General features: G+C 41.2%; 1 protein-coding gene across 7 annotated transcripts in view; it reads left to right on the top strand.

Moving 5' to 3' along the window:
- The window catches only part of SLC23A2 (solute carrier family 23 member 2), a 130,898-nt gene that overhangs the window by 4,767 nt on the left and 108,112 nt on the right, over positions 1 to 18,019 (top strand). For 2 of the 7 annotated variants that reach the window (XM_059133873.1, XM_059133876.1), the window contains exons 2-3: positions 13,218 to 13,263; positions 13,592 to 13,693. The exons of 3 other annotated variants lie outside the window; for them this stretch is intronic. The gene's annotated coding sequence lies outside the window, so the exon portion shown is untranslated. The remainder of the gene's footprint in view (positions 1 to 13,217; positions 13,264 to 13,591; positions 13,694 to 18,019) is intronic. 2 more of the 7 variants (XM_059133880.1, XM_059133875.1) reach the window with 1 other exon arrangement.

Genomic DNA, 18,019 nt, shown 5'->3' with positions numbered 1-18,019 from the left:
GAATGTCTTTTGATCATGGCAGCCCCGGTTGAAGGCCATTACTCTGGTTCCCACTTCACAGCTGAGGAGGCTGAGGTTGGGATCATTCTTGCTTTGTACCCTCCTTTTTCTCTTACTGGCCTGTTTTTCATTCCCAGCTATGGTGTTCCTCTGTGTACTCCAGCTTGGTCCTTGGCTCCTCCTTTTTTTTTTTTTTTTTTTTTTTTTTTTTTTTAAAGTAATGTCTACACTTGGCACCCAACATGGGGCTTGAACCCACGACCCCGAGATGAAGAGTTGTACACTTCACTGACTAAGCCAGCCAGGCGCCCTGTGTCCTTTGTTCCTTCTGTTAGCTCTCCCTGGCATCTCCTGTAGGAGTCTTCCGCAACCCCCACCCCAATCTCAGCATATAGTCCTTTCTTTTACTTGGTCTCCCTTCAAGGTGGCATCCCTTTCCCACCAGCTTCATTTAATTAAACTTGCATTAGCATTTTCGTTCTGGACCATCCCTTTTTAGGAGGCCGTGGTGTTATGACTCTAGGGATGGTCTTCTCCACCCTTCTTCTGGTGGAGAGTCCTGCTGGAAATGCTGTTCTTCACATATTGCCACTGTAGTTGGGATTTCAGCCTCAAATTGGTTTGGCTCTCTTGTCCCCTCCGCAGTGCTGGCTGAAATCCTTTGCTGTCTCCAAAGGCAAATCCCCTGGCTTGGGGGGTGCAGTCTCTTCCTTGTCTGACGTGGTAGAACTCAAACTGGAGAGTTTCTCCTTCAGAAGGTCTGGGGTGGGGCCCAATAATTTGCATTTCGGATGCTGCCAATGAGAGAATCCTTGGCACCTGTTCTGGTAAATCGAGTTTTACTGAGGCACAGCCGTGTGCATTCAGGACACCATATGACCTGCAGGCCTGAAATATTTGTTCTCTGGCCCTTTATACAAAGAGTTTGATTACCTCTGCTTCACAGTGGTATGGATGACCTCAGTGCTGAACATTTTCTGTTGAATTCATATTTTATCATTGAGAACTCTATATATTAAAGAGACTGATTCACAAATTATTCCTCAGAAGTATGATATGGGGGATATATGCATATTTTGAAGTGTTAGGGAGTATAACAAGCATGGTACTTTTAAGTCTTCTGTTTTATCTAAAAATAATGTGAGTTTTTTTATTCTATTCCAGAAACATCAGTGCTTGGTTTAATATGAAACATTTTTCCTCCTTAATCTTTGAGTAAAGTTGATGCTACTGGATATGTTATTTTAATCCTACTTTCACTCTGTTTGAGAAATAAGCCATTAAGATTTGCATTTTTTTGTCATAAGTTGCAAATATTTGTCTATGCTTTGAATTCAGATCTGTCAATCTTTTTCTTTCTCGTCCTCTCTGTATCCTAAGAATTTATTAATATTTTTTATATGTTTTTTCGTTCTTTTAAAAAAATATTTGGCTGTTATTTAATACTTGGAGTGTGGCGTGGAGTATGGATTTTTTTTCCTGTACATTTTTTCCAGCACCATTTGTTAATTCATCCTTGTCTTATTAAATTAAAATGACACCTTAATCATAATGAATCCTTAGATCTGTTGTGGGAATTGCTCTTTTATTCCATTTATCTGTCTGTTCCTTTGCCATGACCTTGCTATTTTCATCATTATAATCACTCTATAGTAGGCTTTACTCTCTGGTAGTGCCTATGCTCTGTTTTTGTTGTTGTTTTATCCCGTATTTTTCAGTTTAGGGTTTCAAAATAACTTATTGGGAAATCTCATTAAATGTATATAAATTTGGGGAGACTTGTCATCTTTATAATATTGAATTATTCTGTGATTATGAATCTTTGGGTTTATGCAATCTTTTATAGCTTTTGTTTTTTCCCTAATGTCTGCAGATTACTTGTTTCTTGCTCTTTATTTAAAAATATTTATTTAGAATGAGGTGATTTCCCCTTGCCCCTCCCTTCTTCCCAGTGGTAAAGAGCAAGAATAGAGAAAGAAACTGATTACATTCTATGTATCTTCCAACCAAGCACCTGTATTACTCAGGGTGGTTATGTTAGCCAAAATCGGTGTCCTAACAAAATAAAAAGTTACCCCCCCGGGCGCCTGGGTGGCTCAGTGGGTTGGGCCGCTGCCTTTGGCTCGGGTCATGATCTCAGGGTCCTGGGATCGAGTCCCGCATCGGGCTCTCTGCTCAGCAGGGAGCCTGCTTCCCTCTCTCTCTCTCTCTCTCTCTCTGCCTGCCTCTCCATCTACTTGTGATTTCTCTCTGTCAAATAAATAAATAAAATCTTAAAAAAAAAAAAAAAAAGTTACCCCCCCCAAACATTTACTTCTTTGAGAGAACACACAAGGTGGAGGGGGAGAGGGAGAGAGAATCTCAAACAGACACCCCGCTGAGCAGGGAACCCTATGTGGGGCTTGATCACAGGGCCCCAAGATCATGACCTGAGCAGAAGTCAGATGCTTAACCCACTAAGCCATGCAGGAGCCCCCATTTGCGGTCTTTTTCTTATACATTTCTTTTTTTCTTTTTTTAAAGTAGGCTCTGTGCCCAGTGCAAGGCTTGGACTTGCTACCCCAAGATCAAGAGTTGCATGCTCTCCTGATCCGCTCATATGCCTCATACATTTCTTTTTCTTAATAAATTATAGAGTATTTATAGAACAGGTTTTAATGTGACAGTCCTTTTAGTTTTTACCGGAATGCATTATTGTATATAATCTTCAATGATATTAAAGAAGTGTCCTCTTCTCAAGGTCTGTTTCACTAAATTTCAGTATTCTATGTACATAATGTTTTTGACAAAGTTTGTCACCTTGACATTGACCCTGCAGTTTTCTGTACCACAAAAATCCTTGGTAGAGTCTGACCCTGTTATTGTGGTAATTCTCCACAAAGAAGTTCAGTTTCCCTGCTGATTTGAGGATGACCTCAAATTTCTTGCCAGGAGGAATTATAGGAGTTCTATCTTATCTTCAGGTTCATCCCAAGGGCTTCTATTTTCTGACCATGCTGTCGTATTGTGCAGCTGCTGGCGTCTTTTGTGTCCAGGTTTCTGGCCCACAGTCTTTGAAAATGTGCTCTTCCTCAGAGAAGTTTTTGTGGCTTCTTGTTTCCCTTCCTTTCTCTTTCATCCCTGTGAAGATGAACTGAATACTCTAGCAATCTCCATTTGCCTCCTCTGTTGAAGTTCTGCTTTTTGCACCTGCTTCCTGACCCCTGGTGTGAGTTCAGGCCCTGCCCTGTCCTGCAGCCTGTGGGTCCCTCCCCACACCCCATTTCAAGTGATGGGTTTGTGCCCTCACCTCTTGAGCTCCCTGTGGGATCTGCTGTGGGCTCCCCCACGGGGGGGGGGGGGTGCCCAGATGCTGCTCTGCTCCCCCTCAGAAGCCCTGGTGGAGGTAGATGGGGCAGGGAATCTTTTATTCCTTGGGCAGTAAAGGCAGATGGGGTCCAGCTCACTTGTCCTAGCCTTTAGTTCAGTGCCTGGGGCAATGCTCCAGAGTGGCTTCAAATTTTTTTCTCCCAATTTCTGTTTTCAACTCTTAACATCTCATACTTTCTTTCTTTTTTTTTTTGGAATAGGTGGCAGGTGTCAGTCAACTCCTAAAATACATTTTCCAGACTTTGTTTTGACTGACTCCCTTTCATTGAGAAGTATATACACATCAAGTGTGCCCGTGCGCATCTCAAGCAAGTTTCACAGAAACCATACCTAACTTCGTGTACTGTGGGTTCTGAAATCTTATACTCCTGTTTGATGAAAAAATCAGTTGTGATGCCCTGAACTGAGATTGAGATCTGGCCATGAAATCCATACATGACTCCGCCTGTGAGTTGGAAAGGTTATCTATCCATACTGTCCTCTGGTTAAGGAACTGCATGGGCTTCAGAAGGAACAATGGGGAAGGAGCTCGACACAGAATAACCTGCAAAAAAAAGAAAAGTTTCATTGAGTTGTTATTCCATAAACCCCACCTTTGTATTTATTTATTTATTTATTTATTTTAACCCCACCTTTTAAATTAAAAAAAAATTTTTTTTAAAAAGATTTTATTTCTTTGACAGAGAGATCACAAGTAGGCAGAGAGGCAGGCAGAGTTAGAGAGAGGGAAGCAGGCTCCCCGCCAAGCAGAGAGCCCGATGCGGGGCTCGATCCCAGGACCCCGGGACCACGACCCAAGCCTAAGGCAGAGGCTCAACCCACCGAGCCACCCAGGTGCCCCAAATTTTTTTAAATTTTTAAAAAAGATTTTATTTATCCATTTGACACAGAAATCACAAGTAGGCAGAGAGGCAGGCAGAGAGAGAGGGGAAGCAGGCTCCCCACTGAGCAGAGAGCCTGATGTGTAGGGCTCTATCCCAGGACGCCGCACCCCCCTTCCCCGAGATCATGACCTAAACCAAAGGCAGAGGCCCAACCTTCTGAGCCACCCGGGTGCCCCTGAGCCCCACCTTTTTAAAGGGTGTGCTTCAGTTGTTTTAGTATGTTCACAGAGTTGTGGCCCCCACCACTATCTCCTCTCCACACCATTTTTGTGAGCCCAGACAGAAAACCCTGTACCTATCAGTGGTCGGTCCCCAGCCTTCCCTCCCCTTCCCTCCCCTCAGCCAGCCTCTGGCAACCACGCACCTGCACTGTTTCTGTGGATTTGCTTTATCTAGATATTTCCTGTAAGTGGAATCCTACCATATGTGCTCTTTTGTGATGGGCTTTTAGCCTGTTTTCATAATTTATCCACATGGTGGCAGGTGTCAGTGCTACATTATTAGTCGATGGACATTTGGGTGTTTCTCCATGGTGGCTTCTATGAGTTCTGCTTCCCTGCATGTTCCTGTGCATGGGTTAGTGTGAGCATGTTTCCCTTCTTTTGGATAAATATCAAAGTGTGGGATTACTGGGTTATATGATAATTCTATGTTTAACACTTTTGGGAACTGCCAGACTTTTCCAGGGTAGTGGGTCGGCAAGATGACAGTTGTCCTCATCCTCAATGACCCTTGTTAGTGCCTGTTTGGTTGTAGCCATTCCAGTGGATATGAAGTGTTATCTCACTGTTGATTTCATTTGCATTTCCCTAATGACTAAAGAGGGGGAGAGCATCTTTTCATGTGCTTATTGGCCATTTATATAATGTCTCTGGAGAAATGTCTATTCAGATCCTTTTTAACTGGGTCATTGTCTTGTTATTGTTAATGTTTTATGTACTAGTTTCTTATCTATAAAAAGTTTATAAACTTTCCCCATTTTATGGGTTACCTTTTACTTTCTGATGTCCTTTTCAAACAAAAGTTGTTTTGTTTTAATTTTGATTTATTTTAGAAAGAGAGTGCAAGTGGGGTGAGGGGTAGAGGGAGAGAGTAAGAATCTCAAGTAGCCTCCCTGCTGAGTTTGGAGCCTGACATGGGGCTCAGATCTCACAACGCTGAGATCATGACCTGAGCCAAAATCAAGAGTTGGGTGCTTAGTCAACCAAGCCACCAGGCACCCAAAACATAAGTTTTTAATTCTGGGGGAAGTCTCATTTACCTATTTTGTTGTTGTTGTGCTTTTGATGTTTTATCTAACGAATCATTGCCTCACCCAAAGTCGCCAAGATTTGCCCCTATGTTTTTTTTAAGAGTTTAAAAAAAAAAAAATATATATATATATATATATAGTTTTAAGTAGTCTACCTGACTTGGGGCTCAAACTCATGAATGCTCCTCCAACCAATCCATCCACAGTGAGTTTTGTGATTTTTTTTTTTCTTAAGAGTTTTATAGTTTTATCTTTTAGATTTAGGTCTTTGATTGGTTTTGAGTTAATTTTTGTATATGGTATGAGGTAGGGGTCCAGCTTCATTCCTTTATGTGTGATTTCCGGTTCTCTCGGCACCGTTTGTTGAAGACTGTTCTTTCCTCATTGAATTGTCCTGGCACCCTTGTTGTAAATCACCTGATCATAAATGTTACAGTTTACTTCTGGATTCTCTCTTCTGTCCTTAGATCTGTTTGTCCATCCTTATAGCAGGGTGTCATAATTACTGTAGATTTGTACTAAGTTTTGAAATTGGAAAACATGAGTCCTCCAGTTTTGTTCTTTCTCAAGATTGTTTTGTCTATTCTGGGTCCTTTGCATTTTTATTTGAATTTTAGGATCATTTTGTCGATTTTTGCCAGAAAGGCAGATGGGATTTTTGATAGTGATTGCATTGAATCTGTAGATCAGTCTCAATAGTATTGCCAAGAACTACATATTTTTAACTGAAAAATTTCACGAGATATTATCTATTTGCACTAGGAGCAATGCATTTTATGTTCTAGCTTATTCTAGCCCATTCCATTCTTTTTTTTTTTTTTTTTTTTTTTTTTTTAGTTAAAATAATTGCTGGCCCCAGCTCCCTGAATTGATTCCTCTATTCATGTTCGTGGGTTGTTAATTTATTGTTTGTAAAACATGCCTTGGGTCAGTGGTCCTCAACCTTGACAACAAATTGGAATCATCTGGAGAACTAAGAAATGACAGCTGCCTGGTCTCATCTGAGAAGCTAAGGTACACTTGATCAGGAGTATAGCCTAACTGTTGGGGTTAAGAAAAAAAAAATTCCCAGGTGATTTCAGTGTGCAACTAGGGCTGGGAACTTTTGCTCTCAGTGAAGTCAAGTGCAGCTATTTGCCCCTTTGAGAGCCTCTGCCTAGTTGACTGAATGTACTGTGGGATGAAGAGTGCGTAATGTTAGCTGCAGAGCCTCATGCTAGAGAGGTCCGTGGGCTTTTTCTTCATTTAACCTGAGCACTGACATTGTTTTTCCAAGAGATAAAAGGCTTTAACTTTCTCCTGGGTGTGTGTAGTTGTCAGTGGTCTGTAGAGAGGGCAAGGATAGAGCAGTCCCTGGGGAGTGTCCTTTCTCAGGAATTTTTGTGTCTTGCTTTTCTGTGATAGGAAATGGACTGATTTGAGAAGAATATGCAGGAAATGCATGACTTTTTTAGGGATTGTTGTATAAAGAATCCTGAAACTATTGGTTAGTTATTATTGAAGTATATGAGGCTGTTGGTTAGAACTGATCAGAATTAAAGTCAGAATTACTGGAAAAATAGCTGAAAGTGAGTCCTGTCTCAGAATATTAAGGAATATTAAGACTGTGGTGGAAACACACAAAATAGCTTGTTTTACTCCATGAATATTTCTTTTCTCAATTTACTTGAAAGTAAAATTTTTTGTTTGTGCACCTGTACATATGCACATGTGTATATTCGTATTTTGAAATAGAGATACAGGGGCTTTTTAAACCATTAAAAAAAAATTTAGCAATGTACTTTAGGCATATGACTAAATCATTAAATAGCCCTTTAAAACATGGCTTTTACAGCTCATTTGTGCTGAATGCATCATGTTTTATTTGACAAATCCTTCTATTGTTGGGCATTTAGCTTATGAGCCGTTTTGTGCTGCGGTGAACACAACACAATAGTGAACAGCCTTGTATGGAAATCTGGGTGCATTTTTCAGATTATTTCTTTAGGCTGCTTTTTTGGAAAGGACATCATTTGCATTTTTAAGGCTTTGCTACATAACATATACAGGATACTTACTGTATCCAGGTTAACATACTGGGAATCATTGTTATGGTTAAGCTTTCCTCCCTCCTCCCTTTTTTTAAAAACCAGTTTGGGCAAAGAATAGAATCATATTTATTTTGCTTTTCTTTGATAACTAGTGGGTTTGAACACTTTTGAGTTTTGGGGGCCGTTTATATTTTGTTTGGCTTATTTATTTCTTTTACCAATTTTTCTAGCTTTGTGTTCCATTTTTTTCCTGGTGATTTATAGCAGTTCTTTTTACAGCCAGGATATTAGCATTTTAGTAAATGTTACAAATATGTTTCCCAGTTTGTCTTGTTATTTTATGATGTATCCAGGAAGTGTTGTGTGGTTTTTTTTTTTTTTTTTTAAGGTTTTATTTATTTATTTGACAGAGATCCCAAGTAAGCAGAGAGGCAGAGAGAGAGAGGAGGAAGTAGCCTCCCCACCAAGCAGAGAGAGCCTGATTCGGGGCTTGATCCCAGGACCCTGGGATCATGACCTAAGCGAAAGACAAAGGCTTTAACCCACTGAGCCACCCAGGCGCACTCCAGGAAGTTTTATTTATAGATCATTTTTAGGGCTTTAGCTTTTAAAAAAAAAAAAGTCATTTTTCAGACTCTAAGGTTTCAAACAAAGCATTTTTCTTAAAAATGAATAAAAATCTGTCAGAATGTGATTTTGCTTAAAAGGTTTTTTAGATTTCAAATCTGCTTGTCTTTCTAAGTATGATGGGAATAATCAGCTGAATTTTAAAAAGTTAGATATGAACTTGAAGGTTTTTCACCATCCTGGTCCCAATAATTAGGAACTTTAAGTGGGAGCACCCGGAAGTTGGGTGCTGTTATTCTGAAGAACCAGAAAGGGGGGCTAGAGGTCATCGACAAGCTTTCCACTCCACTTTTAAATTTCGACAGTTCTGGTGTTTCGTACTTTTCTGTTTGGGCATGTATGGTGTCTCTTTGAGGTTGATGGAGTTCTTGAGCTTTCATTCCTTGTTTTTATGCCGGTACTATTAAAAAATGGAGACTTTTGCATCATACTTAAATAATAGCCTCTAGTAACTCTTTCTAATTATGTCCTTTAGGCTTTTTCCAAAATATGGACTTGCTGTGTATTCCAGGTCTCTGGAAACGCTTGTCCTAACTAGTTTTTAGTCTTTGTTAGTCTTGTTAACTCCTGAGGTCGTGGGCGGGATTTTAATAACACGTGCAGCACAGGACTCAGAGAAGGTGCTCTGGGCTCTCTCTGCCTATCCACACTATTCTCTTTCCCTTTCCACGGTTCCTAGTGGGAAATGAGACTGGTTTGGTATCCTCTTGCTGCTTCTGGCTGGGTGTGAGACCCTGCTTTCCCTCTGTGCCCCTCCCTTCCTTGGCTGGTGAGTCTGTGGGTTTTCTAATCGATCCTTTGTGTTCATTCTGAGGATACTGAGGTACATCTGGGGAGAAGTGGCCTGTCTGAGACCTCCGCATGACCATCTCCAGGTCTTTCCTGGTTCTGAGTTCAAAATTCTGACCCTGAGTCACTTCAGTCTGATGACAGGGATTATCTAATTGTGATCATTCTTAGACACTGGAGAAGTTTTCAGGAGTTCTGGGGCTAGCAGGTTCCTGGGGGGATCTTGTCATCCCTCTTCACACACACTCCTGGTTCTATTCCAGAATTATTCCTGTCTTCCATAGTAATGAGGCCGTGGAAATGGGTACAGGAGGGGGGAGCAATAGCAGGGGAGCCCCCTTGAGCTGTCAAGTCTGGGTGGGTCAAGGAGCAAGCACCCCACACCAGCAGGCAGAGAATGGGGCTGTTCAGAGAGAGATTGGGGCATTAGAGGATAAAGACACGTCCAGTCTGATGGGAAGCTTTTGGGGTTAGCTTTTCAGCTTAGTTGAACTTAGCTGTACTTGTTCACGTGCTAAGGCACAGTTTGTTAAGGAAAAATGGAATGGTTTGTGTTAGCTGAGCTTGACTTATTACCACTGATCATTGTCATTGGGCTGTTTTTTTTAATTTGGTCATTTTGCCAGGAGTATAAATCAGACATTACTCCTTAGATCTTTGGGTAATTAAGGAAGATTGGCAACCCTCCATTTTTCTTGAATTAAGTCATTATTATCCTATTTGTAATATGGGATTAAATGTGTTAAGCAAAGGAAAGGCATTTTTAATTTTTTTGAAAGACAGTTGCAACTTAAGCATGTGGGCAAAATTATTTTTATTGGCTTGTTTTGCATGTATATTTACGAGTTTTAAGCTTTTTTTTCTAATCACAAATGTAATACATGTTCATTAATAATGTAAAACAGACAAGCATAAAGAAATAGGACCCCACAAACAATCTGACACTCAGGAAGGATCACTGTTAATATTTAGGTAAAGTATCTAGACTGCCTGTTTACCAAACAAACATAGTTTTTATATAAAAATGGGGAGGGTATTCTGCCTCTTCCCTCCCTCCCCCCACTTAGTAACAGAGCGGGACTGTTTTCCTGAATGGCTTTTGAAGTGTTTTATTGTAAAGCATTTTATTGTCATAATTTAGTTAGCCAGCCCTTAAATATTGAATATCGACTTATTCTATAACTAAAGTAAATAAAATTATACTCATCTAGTTATATTCCTAGAGCTATGATTTTATTGGATATGCATTTTTATTTTTTTAAAGAATTGATTTATTTGAGAGAATGGGGGAGGAGGGATGGGTAGGCTCATACCAGCAGGGGGAGGGGCAGAGGGAAAGGGAGAGAATCTCAAGCAGACTCCCTGCTGAGTGGGGATGTGACACTGGTCTCCATCCAGGAACCCTGAGATCATGACTGAAGTGGGAAGAGCCGTCTGCTTGACCAGCTAAGCTACCCAGGCGCTCCTGGATATGCATTTTTAAAGGGATGGATGTTAAACATTTAAAAGTTATTTTGACCAAAAACATATAGATGAAAATGAAGGTGAATATTGCTTTCATCTTGGAGTGAGGAGGGGCTTCCTAAGTACAAAAGTATTAGAAGCAATTGAAAAAGATGTGAGATTGGACTTAAGGGAGGTGAAAAAGCTGTTCTTTATTTCAAGTGATATAAACAAAAAGAAAAAAGCAGTCTTTGACTTTTTCTGGGGGAAAATGTTTGCAACATGACAAACAGTTAATGTCCATAATTTGTAAGGAGCTCTGACCAGGGAATAAGAAAAAAGTCAAACCTACTGAAAAAAATGGACAAAAGGCACTTTAACAGTTCATAAGAGAATTATAGACGCATGGATCAAAGAAATCAAGACTGAAACCAGATGTCATTATTCGCATGTCAAATATGCAAAAGTTAAAAAAAAAATCCAGGACTGGCAAGTGAATTTAACATACAGTTTTCTTCTCTTGTGCTTTCTTTGTTAGCTTGTCAGTTTTCCCAGAAGGAATTGGGAAGGTTTCCCATTTCCTATTTCGTTACCAGGAGGTTAGGATGTAACTGACCTATAAATTTGTCTTAAGCCTGGCATCTTTTTTTGGGGCATCATTCTTTGTTTTTGTAGTTTTCTCTATTTGTGTACTGTTACTTGTTCAGGATTTTAAAAAATTGTTTTAAAAAAGTTGCCCATTTTGCTTAAAATTTGGAGTACATTCATGTGTACTTTTAAGTCAGTTACAAAATACAAACTCAATGTAAGAGCATGAAGAGTAAGTAGTACGTAATATCTTGTGTTTTGCCCTCGTTTTCAGAAGATAGCCTTTGTCCTGTTCAACAAGTATTTTAAGTTTCATGGAAGAGGTTTGGTATTTGTTTTTTGATTTAGGAGTAGGTATTTTGTCCGCCTTTTTGGCATCTATGGAATTGACAAAATGATTTGGTTGCTCTGTTTCTGGTCTGAGAATGGTACTGGCCCCAGGGCTATGTCCTTCTTGCTTCTGAAGTATTAACATCCTTTTTTAAGGAAATAGTAAAATATAAAGATAACAGTTCTATATATATGTCTGTTACTCACCCCCCCAAAAATTTTGTGTGTGTGTGTTTTTTTCTCTGTGAAATCAAAACCTTGAAACTGTAGCACTTAGTACCTTTGCATATCCCAATTAAGAAACTAGAGAAGAGTTGTAAATATTTTTGTGTGCGTTCAGAGTGGCCTTTACAGGGGGAAAGTCAGGAGGAACGTTATTGAGCTGCAAGTGATGTTTCCTCTCAACTGCTCACAGGGGCCTTGGCTTTGATCTCAGCCTTGTAACCCTGTGTGCAAAGGGCAGGTCTTCACATTTCCAGAGTGTGGTGGCATACAAAGGGGAAGGGTGCTGGCTGGTGCTGGGACAGAAGTTCAAGGATGCACACTGATAACTCAGTCTTGCTTTTGTGGAGTGGCTCCTCCTGCTTAATTTTTCTCTCAAAAATACACTTGTATTTTTCCAGTATTAGAACTTCTGACCCGATTTCTGTGTTTTGGTGTCTGATAGTCTAGTGGAGTAGAAAGCCAGTCCTTCCAAACCCTGGTTTTACTAATCAGCTTAAAAAAATACTTTCCAAAAACAAATCTTCGTAGGGTCATAATACTTGCCCTTGTCCTTTGACGATTTTTCTCTGATTTGTAACTAAAGTGACATTTTGGTAATATGCAGCTTTGCCCTCATGGAAGCTTTTTTCCTTAATTAATATTTTTTAGCCTTTTAAAGGATTTATGAAAGAAGCATACACATGTTGGAAAATAATTCTAACTTGTCAGAATTGGATAAAGCAAATTGTAAAAGTCACATGGGCCTCTTTTACCTCCCTGCACTTCCTGGCAGTTTGCTCTTTATCCTTCCCAGCCCTTTCTTATGTCCACAAATATGTTCGGTAAAATTATACTTTTAATAAAAATGGGATTATACTACACATACTGTGCAACTTGCATTTCTCAAAGGACAACATACATAATTTCAGTTTAACTGAAAATAAGCTATTCTTCAAAAGCGTTTCTTTAGTTACTTTTTTCCCTGGTAATTCCATTATTCCTCTTCTTGACATAATCTTCACTGATGGATGTTGCCTTGGTGCTTTTCTTCTGAATCTTTACATTTTTAATAAACATAGCTTAGAATGGATTTATGGTTATGCAGATTTTATTTTTGGAAATAAATTACCTTTCTCTTCTGCCCTGAATGTAGCGTTTTAGCAAGAGAAAAACCGTTTCTCCATTCATATGCTCATTATTTCAAACTGAGTAGTAATTTTTGTCCCCAAACAGCAAAAGACCAATATTTAGTTTCTGAAATTTAAAAAAAAAAAAAAAAGGATCCCTGGAGGCTTCCTGAAGGCTGGACTGATACAAGTGTGATGGCATGTGTATGCTTATTTGCCTCAAGGCCGTCAGTGATTGTGATGCTAACTCACTCCTGAACAAACAGTAGAAAAAGTTGCAGCATTAAAAAAAAAAAGTTTGCAGTGGAACTTTTCTCTTTTTTTGGGTAAAGATTTTATTTATTTGACACAGAGAGATCACAAGCAGGCAGAGAGGCAGGCAGAGAGAGAGGGGCGGGAAGCAGGCTCCCTGCTGAGCAGAGAGCCCGATGTGGGGCTCTTTCCCAGGACCCCAAGATCATGACCTGAGCCAAAGACAGACCGTCAACCCACTGAACAACCCAGGCGCCCCTGGAACTGTTTTCTAACAGGAAACTTGGTATCTGGCTAAACTCACCTGTGTTTTTCTTTACAGTGGTGGGCCAGACTCCTGACTGGTGTTCCAGAGACAGCTGCCCCAGGTCAGGCTCTGGGTTCGTTTTTATTGTGAAACATATGCACAGGTATAAGGGTTTGTAAAACAATAAAATGAACATCTGTGTACCTATTGATAATCCAGCTTAATAAATAGAGTACGAGCCAGCTTTTTTTTTTTTTCTAGAAGCACCCTCACAATACATTTGTAAGAGGCTTTAAAAGAAGGTGATTTTTAAGTAATCACATCTTCTCTCCGTTTCACCACAAACAGCATTGGTGGGGTGTTGTGGTGCTGGCATTGAACACAGTGTAGAGTCATAAAGCCCAATCGTCATAGGCGTGGTGGTCCCTGACCCCAATTTTGTCACATAGGAGCTCCAGGACCTTGACCAGGCTTCGCCCCTCTTGGTTTTCTTACTTGTGAAGTGTGGACCCAGTCATTTCCGAGGGCCGTTGCGAAAATAAAGTGCACAGGTATGATACGTTAACCTGAAAAATAAAAGTTATTTTATGGGTTTATTAACCGAGATTTGCAACTTTGGACATAAAAGCTATGGCCAACAAACAAAGGAGAAAAAGGTTACTTTATGGAGAATGAGGAAGTCTGAAATCCTTGGAAGAAAAGTAGGAGTTCAGGGTGATGTGAGGGTTTGTCTTTGGCTGAGTTGCAGGAGTGGTTAATTTCTTAGATGAGATACTATACATTTTCCCCTCTTCCGGCCTGTTATTGATGATTCTTTCCTCTTGAGATTCTTCTGTTAGGGTTGTAATTTACAATTCTTATAGTTGGCATTCAGTGATACTGGCTCCCCCTTCTAACTTCCTGACTCTATTTTAGTGAAGTTTCCCTTTATAAATCTTTGTATTTCCCCCTTTTGATTGAGATTTTTCTCCAAAAGCATTACTGATCAGTAGTCAGAGTCTTATAATTTAGTGGCTTTTGTCTCTCAGTGCTAGGATGGACCTTTCCTGTGTGTCATGTCCCACACTGGGAGAAAATTCTACAGATTGGAAATTCTACAGATTGAGGTCACTTTTGAGTAACAAGGAGGGGTGCAGGGAGAACTCTCTGGCATCTCCCATTTCTAGTGCATAGTTATCCAGATTGTAAGCATTGGAGATTTTCTCTTTATTGGGTATGTTCATTAAAAAAAAAAAAAAAAGATTTTATTTATTTGACAGAGAGAAAGAGGAGCACAAGCGAGGGAAGCAGCAGGCAGAGGGAGAGGGAGAAGCAGGCTCATGGCCCAGCAGGGAGCCCAACGCAGGGCTCTATTCTGGGACTCTGGGATCATGAACTGAGCCAGAGGCAGACACTTAACAGACTCAGCCACCCTTGTGCCCATGGGTATGTCATTTTTATAAAAGTTTGACAGGCAACAAGTACAGAATCAAAAGTAACATGACAGTTCCAAATTCTGTGATGGTTCTTTTTTTCTTTCTTTCTTTTTTTTTTTTTTAAAGATTTTATTTATTTATTTGACAGAGAGAGATCACAAGTAGGCAGAGAGGCAGGCAGAGAGAGAGAGAGAGAAGGAAGCAGGCTTCCCGCTGAGCAGAGAGCCCGATGCGAGACTCGATCCCAGGACCCTGAGATCATGACCTGAGCCAAAGGCAGAGGCTTTAACCCACTGAGCCACCCAGGCGCCGCTCCCCCTCCTTTTTTAAAGATTTTATTTATTTGACAGAGATCACAAGTAGACAGAGAGGCAGGTAGAGAGAGGGAGAGGAGGAAGCAGGCTCCCCACCGAGCCAAGAGCCCAACTCAGGACCTGATCCTAGGACCCTGGAATCATGACCCAAGCTGAAGGCAGAGGCTTAACCCACTGAGCCACCCAGGCATCCTTGTGTGATGGTTCTAAACCAGAATCCTAGATCTGAAAGTAGCCATCTAGGGGCACGTGGGGGGCTCAGTTGGTGGAGCGTTCAACCCTTGATCTCTGGGTTGTGAGTTTGAGCCCCTTGCTGGGTGTGGAGATTACTCAAATAAAATTTTTGAAAGGAGCCAACTAAAAATATTCATTGGCACTGATTACAATTTAGGGGAGAAAATTCTCTCTATAGGAAGCAGACCCAGAGTTCATTATGCCTACTAGAAGTCATCCCTTTGAGCCCATCATGAAAACAGAATAATGAATATGACAGGAGCATTTTTAAGAATGAACTGAGTTCATTTGGGAAGGTACAGTGCAGGTATAAATATGAAGCAATAGCTGGTGGGCTTTTTGCGAAACAGCAAACTTCTGCAGATACTTTAAAACAGTATTGTTATCTTGAAAGAACTGTTCTAACCAAATGTAATAATACAGTAAAGTTGATAATTCAGAAACCATGAGTTTTGGATTAGAATCTAGACTCTGTTAATAGTCCAGATGAAAAAGAGACTTTGTGAATCCTGAACCTTCTAACAGGCCAGGGCTGGACATGTTGGGGGAAGCAGTCTCATCCAGATGTGTCTGCTTCAATTCTAGGAAATCATTACTTTCAGGTCAGCAGGCAGTGTGGAGGTCCAGTCAGGGTTTGCTGACTTTCGACAGGTTGTGTGAATGCAGCATGTCTGTTCCCTGGGGTTTGGCAGCACGTGGGTGGGTTAGCAGCACCTAGGAGGGGTCTTTCCAGGGAGGCTGAAGAGAGTCTTTCTGGAGGTCTTTTACTGTAGATGAAATTTCCAGGTGCAAGGTGTGATTCTGAAGTTTTCATCTCCAGAGTGTGTGGTGAAAACACGTCTCTACTAGCGCCTGGTTATTTTCAACAGGAGCTACGAGGCTTTTACACAGTTGAAGTGTATCTCTATCAACCATGGGTCAAAGGCGGCGGGGACGGAGTGTATCAGTCGTTCTCCGGTTATTTCAGAGGGTCAAAGTCTGAAGGGCTGGGTCTGAGTTAGCAAGGGCCAATGTCAGTGCTTTAGGCCCAGATAAGAGGGGAGGTCTCTGCCGATTTTGCCTGTTGAATCTTAATAGTGCCCTTAGCACATTGGACCAATCTGAGGGCAGAAGTGTCGTAAAACTGGCTGAGCGGCGCAGATTTGCTGAAACACCTGCCTGCCAAAATGGGTTCCTCCATCACTCTGAAGTTAAAGAGGAGTTCTCCACATGAGGATGATTTTTTTTCTAACAGAATTTTAGCTGCAGAAACAGTAGTGGCCTCGGGTGCGAGAGACAGCAGTGGTCCAGGGAGAAAACATAAGAACCATGACTAAAACATATTTAAATCCGTGAGATGGGGGGTAGCTCTATGAAATCCATTTGCCAAACCTTGAATGGCCCCTTTGGTAATTTCAAGTGAGTGGTGTGAGTGAATTTTTTGCATTATGTTTTGGACACATGGGGCAGGTGAGGTAGGCACTTTTTGTGGCTTTATTTATATCTCCCCACTGTATTGGTTCATGAATTGGGCCAGATTATTTGGTCCAAACCACAGTTTATTTATTTTTTTTTTTATCAAAGCAACAATGATTAGATTCCCAGTATTGTTTTTCCTATTCTGGGGGCCAGTTGTCAGGTGTCTCTGGTCAGTTTTTCAAAAGCCTCATTTGGGAGAGTATCTCATTGGACTGTGAAGGAGGTTTGGCTCTTGATTTCTTTGAGAGCAGTGTTTTGGTGGCAGTATCGTGGGGTGGTTTCCTTCGGCCTCCAAAGAGTTGAATCTGGAATGCCCAGGAAATGCAGTAAAAGAGCAGCTGGCAAAAGTAGGGCATTTAATGAATTTTAACCCTAGGAGCCATTTTTAATCTTATCCTCCTTGGATATAAGGGTACCACATTGTTGGCGTAACATTCCAGAGTGCTGAGCTACCTGAAGGCAGACCAGCTGTGGGTATAAATGTTTGTGGTTTGATCTTTGGCCAAGGTACAAGCTTGCCTGAGAGCGTGAAACTCAGCCTGTGGGGCTCAAGTAGCTAAAGGTAGAAGTGCTGCCTGGGTCCCTTCCAGAGGGGCCACACTAGCATTCCCAGCATGGTACTTGTCATTCTCATCCTCTAAACCAGCACCATTGGTAAAACATGAAAAATCCGCCTTGGTTAGAGGAGTTTGCTAGGAATTGTCACAGGAAGTCCAGAGGTGATCTGTCGGTTTCAGGCATTTGTGAGGGGTCTCCTCCGTGAAGGAGGAGAGGAGAATAGCAGGCTTAATTATGGTTATGGCAGTGAGAAGGAGTTCCGTGACGAGCAGGTAGCAGAGGGATCCCCTAGGAGGTGAGGCGGCTGACTAAGCCCCTGAGTGTGGTGAGATTTTAGGGGGGTTTCTGCAGGCAGCACAAGCTTGGTTAGAGGGAATCCTGAGACTCTTTCTTCACGGGCCTGAACCAGAAGGGCAGTGACAGGAATGGTTCTGAGGTGGGGGCTGAAGGGACATCCCTGGGCACAGGTTCCAGTGTTTGGCTCTCCTATCCTGTGGGTTAGTGATGGTCCCCCATATTTTTGGGTAAGTACTCCAGGCATTTTCTTTCTTCTCACACACAATGAGGAAGGGGGAAGTTGATCATTAGGATGTCGAGGGCAGGAGGGCAGGAGGCTTTATTAGGCTTTTCTTTAAAGTCTCCAAAGCTAGGTCTTCTCGATCTTTCTGAATGACAGGGTCAGGTTTGTCATTTTTCAAGTAAAGCATACAATGGTTGAGCTGTAAGAGAGAAGTTTGGAATCTCAGTTTTGACAGTAAACAGCCAGCCCCCAAATACTTTGTAATTGGCACTTAGTTTAGGTTTTGGGTGCTGTGAAACCAGCCTGAGTCTAAATGTAGTCCTTGTTCTGAGATCAGGTGCCCTAAGATGAACCTGAGTTGTTGCAAGCTGCAATTTG

This window comes from Mustela lutreola, chromosome 9 (genome assembly GCF_030435805.1).
Source record: "Mustela lutreola isolate mMusLut2 chromosome 9, mMusLut2.pri, whole genome shotgun sequence".
NCBI classification, from domain to species: Eukaryota; Metazoa; Chordata; class Mammalia; order Carnivora; family Mustelidae; genus Mustela; species Mustela lutreola.
This window is presented reverse-complemented; position numbering and strand designations above follow the sequence as displayed.